This window comes from Aulonocara sp. 'chitande type north' Nkhata Bay, linkage group LG12, assembly GCF_057382095.1.
Source record: "Aulonocara sp. 'chitande type north' Nkhata Bay isolate Kocher_YH1m ecotype deep benthic linkage group LG12, A_spYH_male_GT1.1, whole genome shotgun sequence".
In the NCBI taxonomy this organism is placed as follows: Eukaryota; Metazoa; Chordata; class Actinopteri; order Cichliformes; family Cichlidae; genus Aulonocara; species Aulonocara sp. 'chitande type north' Nkhata Bay.
The window spans coordinates 28,825,799-28,841,610 of record NC_141355.1 but is presented as its reverse complement, the minus strand read 5'-3'; the positions used below and the strand labels follow the sequence as shown (position 1 = coordinate 28,841,610).

Here is a 15,812-nt window from a genome sequence, read left to right as displayed (position 1 = left end):
GTAGGCACCCCCACACTCCGCGACCCGCCAGGGAAAGGGGGCCCAGGCCCATCCAGACCGGGGCCTAGTGCAGCAGCGCCGCCCGGCCCCACAGAGCCCGGGACAGTCCACCCAACCCCACCACAGAGAAAACTGCACCCACCCCACCATCCACTCATCTTCCAGACTACATAAGACAATAAACACCCAGGCTGAGATCTTCCTCCACCTCTCCTGTATCTCCCCCTCCTGCAGAGGGAGCTCCTGAGGAGAGGAAAGCTCCTGCAAGATGTGACAATCTCCCCCACCAGTTGAAGAGCCCCCCAGGTGGCTCGATGCACCGGCGGCACCCTGCATCCTGCTGGAACAGTGACCTTTTTAAATCAGTTGTTTAGCCTCATGCTGCAAAACTGACGTTGCTATGTGCCGGTGGTTTCCCTTTGATCTTTTCTGTGTTTTTTTTCCTCTCTACATACTTTTTATGAATCAGTAAACCTCACAGTGCTAACTACATTATTTATAGGCTCCAACAAATTGCAATACAGTTCAAGGCACTGGCAGAACAATCAAAATGTGTTCTAGTTTACCTAGAACCTTTACTGGCTTTAATAATATAATAAGTGAAATAAACACACACAAAAAAATGGATATGGATATAAATGAACTGCTATCTCCCCCCTGGTTTAGTGCTTATACATTGCAATTTTCCTGAGGATCAGGCCCTGACTGTCATTTGCACTTATGCACCAAACATTCAGCACTCAAGGTACCCAACTTTATTTGAGCCATCTGGGGACTCTCAAAGCTCGTGAAACCCGAAGGGGCATGACTGGAGAAACAGCTGAGCTGAGCTGAAACCAGGTGGTGGCTTCTGTGATTATCATAAATTGCTCATATCTGATAATACTTTCAAACATAACGTTGCAAGTTCACTTGGCACCTGAAGACCTCAAGCCTCGGGTTCATCGTTGACCCTGTAATTATGATCATCTGATCTGTAGATCACTACCTTTGGGTGAGCTAGAAAAGGCATCAGGGGAAGTTGCTGGAAAGGCCTGGCTGGACTACATGCACTGTGCGGGTGTATTGGGAGCATCTGGCAGCAGCTCAGTCTAGGACACAGGTGTCGAACTCCAGGCCTTGAGGACCAGTGTCCTGCAGGTTTTAGACATGTCCTTGATCCAACACAGCTGATTTAACTGGCTAAATGACCTCCTCAACGTGTCTTGAAGTTCTCCAGAAGCCTGGTAATGAACTAATCATTTGATTCAAGTGTGTTATTTCCAGGGAGTCATCTAAAACCTGCAGGACACCGGCCGTCGAGTCCTGGAGTTTGACATCCCTGGTCTAGGAGATAATCAACTTCCAGCGCACTGCTGAAGTGGCTATACAGAGTTATGGATTTAAGCTTGATGTCCATCACTGTAGCAACTCCTGAACCAAATTGTGGACACCAGAGATGTAGATAGCCATTAAGTCCTATTGAACTTGCTTAGTTTGTGGAACTTGAGAGGCAGCAAAGTTCAGAAGTCTCAATACTTCTTTTTGCAGATGATGTGACTCTATTGATTAAGCAGAGTGCGGAGCTGCTAGTATCAGAATTACCCTCTCTGGGTCTTAAAGTGTGGCTTTAAGCCAGAAAAGGAGAAGTCCCAAGGTTAAACTCACCTATGGCCCGGAGCTGTGGGTAGTGATCCAAAGAATTCGATTCAGGATACAAACAGCAGTAATGGACTTTCTCTGAACTGCGTCTGTTCTCAGTCTTAGAGATAGGGTGAAGTAAAGCTGCTACTCCTCGGTGGTGAAATGTTTCTCGTTATGTCCAACTAGGAAGAGGCTCTCTCAAGTACCATCACTGCTAATGAGAGTCTGGTCCCTGCCTATGACCGAACAGCAAAAGATATTTAGGATATTTGTGTGTGTGACAGAATTACATATTATTTATTACCATCAAGACTTACCGATGCATTTTTTTCCTTTTGAATAATATGATCAATCTAGAACACTCTCAGTAACTGTTTTTGTAATTTGGGTTTTTCCCCCCTCCATCCTAATCCCCACACATGACCTAGTAAAGTAAGAAACTGAAGCAAAAGTTTTGTTCTTTTTTTTTTTTTTTTTTTTTAAATTTAAAAGAGCCCTTTATACCACCAGCATGAGTTCAGATGAAAAGTTGTTTACAAGTTTGGCCAGAACGAGGGATGGCTGATCGCACGTGGTGGAAGTGGTGGTTTGGGTGTTAAGATAAAAAGATACTTATAGATACATTTACACCCACAAGGCTGTAGATGCCCACCCTCTGTCTCCTGGCAAGAAAAAGTGTGACACGATGCGCAGTTAAGGGAGAGAATACCGGCTTTGTGTGAGAGCATATGCTTCAGGAGAGCACAAAACACGGACAAAAGTAAAAAGAGATCAACAGTATTAAAAGCCTCCCTCAAGCCTATTCCTGTGGCTCAGAAGTCAGTGACATCTCAGGAGAAATAAGAGACGGTATGAGGTTAGTTTGTCAGTTGACTGGAGACAAAAATGGACAGAAGTACAATAAGCTCCGTAAGAATATTTAGAAGTGTTAGAGACTGAAGAGCCAGGGACTTGAGATTTAATAACAATTTTAAGAAAAAAAAAATTGAGACATGAGTAGTACTTCGAGGGCTGTTATTAATTTCCAATAATTATTTGTCTGCTGTAGATATGACTACTACTAATGACATACTTTAAAATATGAAAATGTAAAAATAAGAAATATGTTTACAAAATAATAATTGTTAATTTAATTTTCCATTTAACAAACTTGTGCATAACTTTATCCTCTCATTATTGTTTCTTTCCTCAAACACAAATATTATTAGAAGAATGAGACTGATATTAACATTTCCAAAGTATATAAGAATTCAGCTATGTGGTCTAAAACATCAACTGGCTTTTCTGTGACAACGTGATGTCTGTGATGTCTAAAACGTAGTAGCACTGTGTAACAGTCTGTGCTACATAGGGGAAGCTGTCAAGGAGTAGCACTGTTTGTACTGACTGATTTGTTAAAACTTGTTTTATAAAAGCTTTGTTTTGTTTTATTTTGTTAGTTTGCATTTTCAGTTTTTAAATATTGTTTTTAATCTGTTTAATTTCAGTAGTTTGATTAGTATTCAGTGTAAAAGTATCAATACTTGTACACAATACTTATTGTGTTGACCAAATTGACAAAAGACCGAAACTAAAGACATCTCTTAAGTATGTCTCTCTTTTTAGTTTTACAAAGACATAATATAGTTTACTTTTTACTTTAGTAACCAAAAATCTGATATAACTTCAATTTTAGTAACTATGAAAATCCTGCTCTGATATGTGTAAGGAAGTCAGGCTTACCCTTGTGCAAACATACAGATGTAAGCTAAGATGAAACACTGCTCTTCCAATATAATCCCCAGAGCTGGTTTGCTTGTCTCAGTTTAGTTTTGGTACGTTTGAACCTTGGTTCTTATTTTCATAATAATAGCAAGCTGTACGTTTTAATTAGTTTCAAAAATCTCTGTCAGAACATGGTATGAAATGTTTAGGTGGAAACTAGCGAGCTAACTTCCTGTTAACTTCTAACTCCGTTAAATTTAATAAATTCTGTTTTCATGGATGCCTGGATGTTAAATTGTTACACCTGGTAAAGCAGCAACGCTGATGATTTTATTAAAGATGGAAGAATTTAGACCGTTTTTAACTCTCGGTGTTCATTTGACTTTGGGACCTGAAGTGGATGGAGTTTTGGACCCAGATTACTCTGCGAAGCTCCTCACTATGGCAGCCGTAATGCTCTGACAATCAATCAAGTCAGTAAGCACAACCAGAATTCATACATAAGGCACACTCTCGTTTTTTGAGAAAATTAAAGGATTTTAAGTGTGCCTTATAGTGTGGAAAATACGTTATACAGAAGAAAAGAATATATCATGATATATATCGTTACCGCACATGCTTCAAATTATACCGCAATATGGATTTTAGGCCATATTGCACAGCCCTAGCTCTTAGGCACATACATCACAGGCCTCTCAGGTCGGCCCAAATGGTAAGAGGCCCTGGGGCAGAAACACTAGAGATTAGATATTTTTGTTGTCCGAGGAGCATTTAAGGATCCCGCAGCAGGAGTTGGAAAACAATCCCGAGAGAGACATCTGCACTAACTCGCTTAGCTGCACTCCTACTATGACATGCTGTGAAAAAGCAGAGCAGAATGGAGAGATGGATCGAGTTTCACAACACTTCTAAAACTCAAATGCAAATCAAATAGGCTATATTCTCGCCCAGGTCCAGAATGGTGATTTGTCTTTATATCGCTCCAGTGCCAGTGACTCTGAGCGGACGCACAAATATTTAACAAGTCTGTTACCAACACCTTCCCCATGTTTATTATTCCGGTCATTTATTTTTCTTACTCTTGACATCTTTTTTTTTCATCTTTGTGTTACAAATGATTGACCTCAGGCTGAACAGAACTTAGCACACTCACTAACCACACTTCCAAAAATAAAGCATTAAAAAAAAATCTATCCATCTATCTTCTTAACTGCCTTTTCAGTTCAGGGTCACAGGAGGGCTGTAATCTATCCTAGAAGCAAGGTACAACCTGGACTGTTAAAACTGAAAGACAGACAACCATTCACACCAACAGGCAAGTTTAGTCACCAATTAACCTAACATGTATGTGTTTGGACTATAGGAGGAAGCCAGAGTACCAAGAAAAAACCTACACAGGCACAGGGAGAACATGCAAGCTCTACAGACAAAGACTCCAGCCAGCTTGTGGATTAGACACCAAGACGTTCTTGTTGTGAGGAGACGGAGATAACTGCTGCACCTCTGTAGTGCTGTGCAGAGCAACACATAAACACGAGATACAACTTGTTAAATTAAAAAAAAAAGTTTGTGTCCTTTTCTTTAAAAAAAAAAAAATCCTAAGACTTGAGCCATATTCATGCTCTTTTGTAGCACTACTGCATTTAAAATAGGAGTAGACATGCACAGGCTTTGAGATGCAAAGATAAATTTTGAATGTATCATAGTGTTTACCGAGTATGGCTGGCCAATTTTGTTTTGCTATAAAATATGTATGAGGGGTGTCAAAAAGTTGCAAAACTTTCTTTTTTTACAAAGACATCTTTTCTATATGATAACAATTTATTTTTGATCAGAGAACTTTCATTTATTTTAAATTCCTCTCGAAACACCACATTCAAAGTTCAAACAACATTTCTTTTTGCCACTGTTAACAAAAATACTTGTAATAGTGACCACAACTTCCTGTTGCTATGGTCACTTTTAACATGGCAACTAAGTTACCTATTCAGAACAGTTTCAGATCACTGACCAAGACATTAACATCTCAAAGACAGCTGACCCTCCAGAGCAGGGGTGCCCAATCCCGGTCCTCGAGAGCTACCGTCCTGCAGCTTTTAGATGCATCCCTACTCCAACACAGCTGAATCAAATGGTTTGATTACCTCTTCAGCATGCCATCGTGTTTGGCAAAGGCCTGATAACAAGCCATTCATTTGATTCAGCTGTGTTGGAGTAGGGATGCATCTAAAAGCTGCAGGACGGTAGCTCTCGAGGACCGGGATTGGGCACCCCTGCTCCAGAGCAACAAATTTCCCACGTGTGGGACTAATAAAGGTTATCTTATTTACTGGAAGTGACTTAAAACAATGGACTCAAATGTGCCAACATATTCATAAGACTATGATGGCAAAGACAGAATCTGTCCTACCTTAAGCTGAAGCGGCAACAGGGTTTGTCAGGTGAAGACCACTGGAGAATGGATGCTCAGCGCTGTCTTGAAAGAATCAAAAATACTTGTTAGGACCATTAAGTAAGATGAGATCAAATTTAAAAAAATATCAACAAATATGACACAAAGTCTTGGTACTGTCAAATTATCACTACAAAATATGTTTCTTAGCGACATGAGCCAGAAAGAAAAGCTTTAACTTTACCCATAATTAAGTGACACCAAGACTGAGTTAGTGAAGAGATAAGGTTAAAATGAATTTTCTAGACAGGACAGCACTACATCACTTATTCATACATTTTTCCATAGCATAGCTATGCACTGCTGACCAAGACCTTGAGATCAACCCCGAAGGCACCCCCAAAGCTACCTACAGAACTGTCCTTGGGTGCATAAAGAAATCCTTTAACATTACATTTCAAACAATACATGCATGCGCATGGGCGTCTGTGTGTAGGCAGGTGTGCAAAGCAGGTCATGCCACGCACAGGCTTCTTTTATGGCTGTGTAAACTGAATGTGGCACATCTCCCCTTCCAGCAAGGAACAGTTGTCACCCCAACGATGAAATGAGAGCAAAGGAGAAAGCCTTCAAGGAATGAAAGCGTGGCATCTTCACTGTGATTAGGTATTCACTAACAGATAAGTCAAATCAGTGGTAATAGGAAGACATCAATGCAGTGAGTGAAGACAAATGAGACAGGAGAGGGATAAGATGTGAGAGGAAGAGAAATCCTCTGACTAAGAGCTCAATTGATTGCAGTGAACGAACACTATATTCTTTTTACCATGATATATGCAAACTGTATACAGCTGGACATTACTGTTTTAATGAAGGTAATCCAATTCATTACCAACTGTCGCTGAACAGCCCTGTACACATGCAGCCACTTGAAATGTGGATCAGCTCATGTAAGATGACACACATATAAGGCTTCCCTCACGTAGTCCCAGTCAGAGGGTGAAAACTGTCTCACTTTATTTTTTTTCATTTTTCCTTTACCCTAATATGCATAGCAAGAAGGCTGCAAGTAGTATTCTTCTAAAATCAATTAAAGTTTTATGTTTGTCTGGATATTCGTGCAGAAAACACTTGTGATTCCATTTCCAAATGACTAAATTTAGTCTTAAATGCTCATAATAAGCCAGACAGCTGCAGATGCATCTGCCAGTTTATTTAATAATGTAAAATTATTAAAGATGGTATGTCAAAAGCACTGCCAAGTCTGCTGAAGTAATCCATATTCTATCTAAATGCGCATTTTATTATCTCTTTTGATTAAGTCCTTGGGTGGCTGTAGCTCAGGCGGTAGAGCAGGTCATCTACTGATCGGAAGGTTGGTGGTTCGAATCCTGGCTTCCCCCAGTCTGCATGCCAAATATCCTTGGGCAAGATATTAACCCCAAATTGCTCTCCGATGCATCCATCGGAGTATGAATGTGTGTGAATGTTACTTAGAAAGCACCTAGAACAATGTGCTTGTGCGAATGGGTGTGAATGGATGAATGCACAAGTTGTGTAAAGCGCTTTGAGTGCTCAGAAGAGTAGAAAAGCGCTATATAAGAACCAGTCCATTTACCATTTTATATTTTGAGATAGAATATGACATCAAATCTGTGACCAAATCTAACTTTGATCACAGCATTGTTTATCACTTTTAAAAATTCCCATGAAGTCACCTTTTCAGAAAAATTAATTTTTAGTTTATCAACCTGAGCCAAGCCGTATCGTGATATCGTTTAGTTTGTCAATCAGTAGAGAAACGGGCAATCTGATGCAGACAGCATAAAAATCAAATTCTTATTATAAAATATTTTGAAAAACTACTGAAAGTTACGGGGCCTCTTCAGATACTAATCTTCACTGCAGAGTAAAATTGAAGTTCTGCAACAGAAAGGAGTATATTGTTGCACTGATGTCAGATTTTTATTGAACGAGTCTCTAAGAGTACGAATGTTATTTATCTACTATCCTCCAATAGGTTTTTTTTTTCTTCTTCTTTCTTCAGACAGTGGGTACAACAATAATAATAATATTAACAGTAATGGTAATAAGTTCAGGTGGAACATCACATCAACTGATTGCTATTGGCATGCTAATATAGTGCTGAGACTACAGTTACGATATCAATACGTCTGCCTGTTTGCGCTCATCCCACACAATCTTATTTAAAACCATACAGAAATATGATGAATGGTTAGAAATCCTTCCTGCAAGTATTGTATTTCTGAGGCTAATATTTTGTTCAATCTGGTAATACCACTGTACCCTGTCATGTGTCAGCATTTTTGAAAAACAATCTCCTTAAAAAAGCAGCAGCACAGGCCATCGGGGAGGAAGCTTATCACAGGGATTTATGCTCCCAGTAATTCTGCACACACGAAGTAAATGTATATCTACAGATTTATGGGACTGAGTCCTGCAGGAGTCTCCAGCCAGAGAGCGGGACTATCTTTCCACTAAACAAATCCAAAAAGAAAATCCATGCAAGAATAAACTGCAATTATATGTGCTATAAATATAATAATTTCACATAACATTAAATCATAATGAGAATAACTTTCACTATCATTTGGGGTTAGCAGTAGCCATATAATAAAGGCACACTGTGCTTCTAGAGCGGACGTTTTTTTTTTTTTTTATATTCCAGCATTTTCAAAGCTCTGTACACCCACATACATGTAGGTGAGCTCAGTTACTTTGATCAACCTCGGCTGGATCTCAAAGGCAAGTAATGCTCTGACTGCATAGATACCTGACCTGGACAGAGGAGGCTGTGATAGCTCTCTGTATAATGATGCTGAATTTAGTCGAGTTTATAGTAATTAAGCTGTTCTAGAAGCAAACCTAATGTCCACTGTTTATCAGTTGATTGGTGCTCTGATAATTGAACTCTTACTTAAAGAGACGCCCTAAGGTTTAATCTTGGCTCTGTATTTGTGTGTCCTTGTACTGAATTTGATCGTTTTTGTGTGCAAGTTTAACTAACTCTAAAGTTTGAATCTGCACTGCTTATTCATTGTGTGTCGGAGTGGGTGTGTAGCAGCAGTAGATTAGGGAATGTCTCAACATATCCTCTTAATTGAGATAAAATTATCATATTTAAAACTTAAGTCTTACCATTAATTATGTCTTATTTGAACAGTCTAGTAGGAACAGGGTTTGGTAGACACGTTGAATCTGCACTGGAGGAAGAATTAATGAAGTTAGTATAGAAAAACTGACTGGAGAGAAAGAGTCTTAAATAATATCAGCAGTTACTGAAGTTGCTCTACTTAATCATAAGTTGGTGGGACAGCCGTGAATTATTTTGATTTGATTATTGTTATTTAAATTTATTCTTATTTATTTGCTTTATTTGTTTATCTGACAGCTTTATTTGTGGGTTGGTAGTTTGCAGTTACAATATTATTTGTAAATAAGTTCATCAAGTAATGTCTACTTAAAGTGGCTTAACCAAACTCTGTTTCTTTGTCAGCCCAGTTGCAGTGCTGAAAAAACACTGGGGGTTGTTCCCAGTAACATGTCCTAGCTTTTTTTTAATGGAGCAGAAAATTTTCCTTTCCCCACTCCATTTTCTCTCCAGCTTATGAATCATTTGCTTCAAGGTGTACGTTTATGAGTTATACTAGGAAGCCAAACCTATATGATTTGTTTCTTTCTCAGAGAAGCCCACAAGCCAGCATCATACACAAAGAGGAGCTAACACTATTAACAAGATAATGAACCTCTATGGGAGTTTTGGTAGCTGCACACGGCAGAACATAACAAAGGAATAAATTAAATGTTGTTCCACTTTCAGAAAGACGTATTTTGTCTGCTGTACACCATGACAGAATTCTTTCCATGGTTAAGAGAAAAAAAAAATCATAATATTTTACCCTCTCAAGGACACTCTCAAGAAGTCAGGGTCTACAATCAAGAGACATCTTCATAAATGTAAATACAGAGAGTTTACAAAAAGGTGCAAACTGCTGGACTCACTCAAGAACAGGACACTATCTTGGACACTTTCCAAATGAAATAATTCACACAGACAAAAAGATAGGCGGAAAGAAGCCAGCAAAAAAGCCATCACTGAGTGCCCCAGAGCAACCGACCCACGAACACCTTGTTCAGACACACTGTTAAAAATCTACATGCTTATGAACAGCTGACATATGCAATAACACTTCAAAAAGAGGTGGGAGAGAAAAGGTGGGAGAAATGGCTGTTATTTAGCCCACAAAAGCTAAGCTAATCGTACGAGGTGGAAGAAGTCGTTTTTCTTTTATGGACAATTTTGTTTTATTTTGAATCTTACCCCATAACCGTATGTACTATTATTTGTTGCCCGAGATTCACAGAATTTACAGAAAATGCACTATTGTGGGATATATATTGTTATCAGGATGATATGTCTTATATTGGGATATGAGATTTTGGTCATATCGCACAGCCATAACCCAAGAGATTCTCAGGACAAAGCAATGGGGTGCTCTTCAGTATGGCCAACTCAGACACCTGAGCTCAAACTAATATAGCAGCTTCTCAGTCATGAAATACAAAACTAAAAGCAAAAGGACTTCCAAAGAAGAACCAACTGAAAGCAGCTGCAGTAAAAGCCCTCGAGTTAAAGCTGAATGTCCGCATCTCAATCTCATATTGAAGGATTTAAAATCCACTGAGGTTGTGTACAGCAGCAAAATTAAAGAAATTGTGTCTTTGTTCAACAAAATATGGATATACCGTAACTGCCAATGTTGTTGTGGTCCTGGGTGTCTGTAACACACTTATTGTTTTTCAGTTCTTATATTTTCCAGTTTTAATTTTTACCTTCTTCTCTCCTATCTTTAGTTACTCCTCATTTCCTTTGAAGGTTAATGTTCTCTTCCATCCAGAATTAATGTTATTTCCTGCTTTGCTGCACCCTCAATACATTTACCTTCGTCTAACTCTTTGCACCTGTATGTCTTTCAAGCCTTAGTCCAGTCACCCCAAATGGTGGATATATAGCCTCATCTTTTTCTTTGCTTTTAAGTTCCATGTGTCTTTTCTGCCCTTTTTGTGGGTTCCTGTTTTTGTTTACTTGCCCGTTGAAACTCAGTGCTCCGTTTTTTTTGGCATCAGCAATGAACATTGCATGAACCAACAGCCTTTGAGTCCTGTACTTGGGCACTCTCTCCAACATTATCCCAACAGACTTGTTAAACCGATCATAAAGAACATTTCTGAATATCTACTTCTTGCTGGCTTGTCAAACTTGTCTTCACATGATTATTGACAAAGATTTTTAGTGGAGCTTTGTGATCTGGTTCAAATTTTTGTAATGAATAAAACAGACCGCTTTTGGAGACAAAATATATTTGTCACTGCTAGTTCTTAAATTCTGCATCACTTCCATCACATCACTACTACTAACATGCACTTTGTTTGCTTCAACACTGAGATTATGTCACTACTTGAGAGTTAGTGCAGATAATTGGGGTCATTTTCAAAATCATTATGTTAAAATAATTACTGAAATTTCATGTAATGATGGGGCTAAAACATAGAAAACTAAGCGTATGATTTTATAACATTTTCTAGGTGGTTCCAATTTATGAATTTGCCATCACAAAGAAAATAATTTACACAAGATCTAAATTATGGCTTAAACCTAATAATATTTTAATTATTGATTAGTCAGTGGTTGTAGTTCAATTTAACCTGATAGCCAGTGTGGTTTCCTCACCTCTTCTTCAGGGCTGCAGTGCCAAACTCACAGTCTGTGTCTATTTTGACATAAACACGGCACAGCTGTAAACACCCTGAAGGCAGTGAATTACAGCAGCTAAGTTGCACAACACCTGTGGAAAATCCAGGGTTATCAGATTTTTTTTTTTTTTTTTAAATCACCACCGTGTGAAGAGATGTGCAGTTTTTTTCTCTGCAAACCAAGGGATGAAAATGTTATCATTATTGCTAAAAAGCATCAAGGGCTGAATTTGCCCAGCCATAAATCTTGTACTAAACCAGCAACTGTGTATAATGTGAAAAGGCTCAGCAGCTGGTTAAAAGCAGCAAATGAAAATACTCCGAAGAAGTTATCACAAGAAAGAAAGAAAGAAAGAAAGAAAGGTGAAATGTCTGGTGAAACTGGCTGAAAGCCGAAGTATCACAGACTATGATCTGTGCCGACTTTGATAACTTGTTTAATATTTCAGAGCCTCCTTTACGTGTAGGCTCTGACTAAAGCACAATGTTGTTGTTTTTTTTATGATTAAACTACAGCCACATAATAGCCAAGGCAGAATGTCAGAAAAAAGTGCATAGGCCTTTTCTTAAATGTGGTAATAATATCAATAATCACTTTTACAAAATTTACAAAACTTGCAGTATTAAAAAAAATGCCAAAATACATCAAATGAAAGAGAAAGAAGAAATGAATGCAAAACTTTTATAAATATCTCTGCGGCGCCCATCTGAATGTGTCTCACCCTGTCCATAGCACTCGCCTCTGTCACACCAGTCCTCTGTACATCCATGAACCTCCTCTGATATCTTCGTATTTTTCCCCTGCCTGGTAGCTCCGTATTCAACATCCTTTGTCAAGTATATCCACTATCCTTCCTCTACTCATGTCCAAACCATCTCAACCTTGTCTCTCTAACTTTGTCTTCAAACTCCTCGATCGGAGGTGTCCCTCTGATGCACTTCTAATCCTGTCATGCTGGTCACTCCTGGTGAAAATCTTAGCATCTTCACCTCTTCCACCTCCAGTACTGCCTGCTGTCTTTTTGTCAGCATCACTATCTCCAAACCATATATCATAGCAAGTCTCACTAACCATATTACTTGCTGTAGCCTCTATTTCAGTATTTTTATGAGTGCCCAGTTAATTAACCTAATCCAAATATTTGATGTACTGCAATATAATCTGTTTAAATGGATCCAAAATGCTGACATTTAAAATATTTGAATTAAAAAAACACTTTGTTTTCCTACTGCTTAGACACCAACAGAAAAAAAGCATTTACAGTTGTGAATTCAACTGTATTTTAGATATTTATTTGGCCTTGTGGGCTTTTGCCATTTCTACTTTAAATGCAGCATATACCAAAAAATTAAAAATAAAAATCTTACTAGAGGGTGAAAAAGATGTGATTATTATTTAAACATTAACCAGCACTGTCAGCAAAAACAAAAAAAATGGGCAAAATCATTTATCCCAGCATAACAACACCTGTAAACACTGCAAAGCACTTGAGATACATACTTCTTCTAAGAAAGTCTTTTGGCTACCCAGGGCAATTAACAGTAATCAAAACGCTATCCCTAGATTTACAGCAGACTGAGCAGGCTCGTTAGCTGTTAGCTAACTTGGCCTTACCGACTGAGCAGATAAAGATGACTGGGCTCGTGATTCACCATATGCAGCCCGTTTCTGATATTTACCATCCCAAAACAAACACAGCAGCCCCTGGAGTGTTTTATCTTTACAGCTGCAGAGCAAAAAAGTGCCAATTAAATAAGCTTTGGGCAAATATCAAAAGTCCTGTGGATCAACTTGTTCTCACATCTGCTCACCTGCCTCATGAAGTGCTCCACAGCACCTGTGCACAGATAGCTCAGAAGCTAGCAGCCCCGCGTGCGCAATCAATGAACATCACAGCATCTGTTTTTTTCTGAGGTAAGCGTTTAAAATCCACAACAGTGTGCTTAAAAAACAACTCACCGGAGTTTTTAACACGTTTCCTGTATCCACAAAAACCCCACTCCCCTCCAAAAATACAGCAAAATCGAGACCGTAGAAAAATAACTGAGCTTTTAAGAAAAGTGCAGCTGGTCTAACTCACGTTCAAAGATGTCTACCGGAAATGGAATAGTGTAATCTCCTTGCTGTTTGTGACAATGTTATATACCTGCAATATAATAATATTGGAATAGATTCAACAAGGTGTTGGAAACGATCCTTTATACATTATCTTTATAATGTATAATAATTTATATTTCAGAAGCAGCGGTAGTTTTATTATCACATACACATATACATAAATACAGGTGGTTTATACTATGCAACAAACTTCTTATTTCTAATTGAATAAAATTCGGTTTTATAAATTATATAAAATTCTCTCATTCAACAAGATAAAATTAAATACATAAATAAAATAAGTATCCCAAAAATTTGGGGAGAAAGTAAAAAGTAATAAATATGCAATAAATGAAAAGAATTAAAGAGACCTGGGGCTTTTATTCATTAGTTAATTTTTATGTTGTATTTATACTTTTTCATTATGCAGCTTTATTTTGAACATGTTAAAATAATAAAAAATGTTTAAAAAACCCACAAACAATCAAGCAAAACATAAGAAAAACAGAATATTAATAATTAAGATAAGATAAGATAAGATAAGATAAGATAAGATAAGATAAGATAAGATAAAACTTTATTAATCCCTCGGGTGGGTTCCTCTGGGAAATTCGACAGCACCGACAGAAGTTACTTAATTAATAACCGTTTTCAAATCAGAGCTGTACTGATGAGAGTGATAGCAGATAATAATAATACTAATAATAATAATAATAATAATAAGAAGAAGAAGAAGAAGAAGAAGAAGAAGAAGAAGGAAGGGAACAGAAAAAGGAAGAAAGGTGATTTAGGTGACTTTCAATGTGAGACAATTGTTGGTGCCAGAGGAGTTTTCTAAGTATTTCAGAATGCTGATGTACTGCAGGAATGTCAAACATGAGGCCCGGGGCCCCGGCAAAGACTTTTATGTGGCTCATCAGACATCTTCAGAAAATGTGAACATTTAGACTTTTAACTGTATTTTAATGTGTTTTTACAGATTTTCCTGCCCCTATGGCCATTCATATTATACCATAATTGAATGTTAGATAAGCAATTTAATGGCAGAACAGTCCCTATAACCCCTGTTAGCCTCCTGTTACCTACCAGAACACTGGCTAGTAGAAAGAAGAGTTTTACTGGTCTACACAACTTAAGATTAAAGTCTAGGATTTACTGAGTGGCTGGAAAAAGAAAATATCCAGTGAGCAGTTGATGCCCGAGGTCAGTTACTACCTCAACATCTCAATGTTAGTGTAAACAACATGAAAGCATTTGAGCCATCCTGTCTATCAACACTTCAGGCTGCTGGTGGTGGTTTAATGGTAAGAAGGACATTTTCCTGGCATACTTTGGGCCCCCTTAAACATGCACGGTTTAAATGCCAACATCTACTATCTACATGAGTATTGTTGTTGATCATGTCTATGACCACAGCCTACGCATCTTCTGATGGCCACTTCCAGCAGGATAACACATCATGTCACAAAAACTGTACCCAACCACCCTTTACAATCACCAGATCCCAAACCCAACAGATCACCTATGGGATGTGGTTGGATCTCTCTCCAGAAATTCCAGAGTTTCCAGCAGCTTTTCAAATCTGTGCCATGGATGCAAAAGGGGTCCAACCCATTACAAGTATGGTGTAAAATGGCTGGCTAGTGTGTATACCTGTGTGCATGTGAAAGACACTGAGTGTGCTGTCATATTATTCATTATTTTTATTATTCCAGTTAACCAATTCTCAACAAATATTAGTCCAACTACACCTGATTTGTGTTTAAACCTAATGCAGGCCAGAGTCTTTCCAAGTTCTGCAGCCTCTGTGATCTGGCTGCTTCAAAAAAGCAGATTATCATGGCAATGCAGATAAACTGTACACCATATACGGGAGAGGTCAAAAGAAGGAAAGGTCAAGTCAGATAAAAAATTTTCAGTGTTCACTTATCTCAAGTATTGCCAAAGCTAAGGAGCCAAACCAACATAAAAATAAAGAACTGCCAATATGAAATGCAATAGATTTTATCTTGGCTGAATGGGACTCTCAGTGAGTCTCTCAGTGAGTGCTGTAGTGTTTTACTGAGCCAGTTTTAACAGATGGGGAAATGAAGAGCTGCACACTTGATTGTGCGTGTAACACCAAGCACTCAGTGCATCTCAAACCTCTTTTTGATCCATCTTTTGAGGAAATACTTATTTTCTAGACATCTGGGGGGAAATTTTTCTCCATTGTATCTA

The 15,812-nt window shown here is 38.3% G+C and overlaps 1 protein-coding gene across 11 annotated transcripts in view; it reads right to left on the bottom strand.

Moving 5' to 3' along the window:
- gpat2 (glycerol-3-phosphate acyltransferase 2, mitochondrial) overlaps positions 1 to 13,593 on the bottom strand; it is a 176,625-nt gene extending 163,032 nt beyond the window's left edge. For 4 of the 11 annotated variants that reach the window (XM_086314873.1, XM_086314872.1, XM_086314884.1 and 1 more), the window contains exons 1-2: positions 13,455 to 13,593; positions 5,738 to 5,803 (exon numbers count right to left, since the gene is read on the bottom strand). The gene's annotated coding sequence lies outside the window, so the exon portion shown is untranslated. Of the gene's footprint in view, positions 1 to 1,647; positions 1,853 to 5,737; positions 5,804 to 13,109; positions 13,216 to 13,306; positions 13,354 to 13,454 lie in introns of those variants that run through there. The other 7 variants (XM_086314877.1, XM_086314874.1, XM_086314887.1 and 4 more) reach the window with 4 other exon arrangements.
- Between the last annotated feature and the right edge of the window lie 2,219 nt (positions 13,594 to 15,812).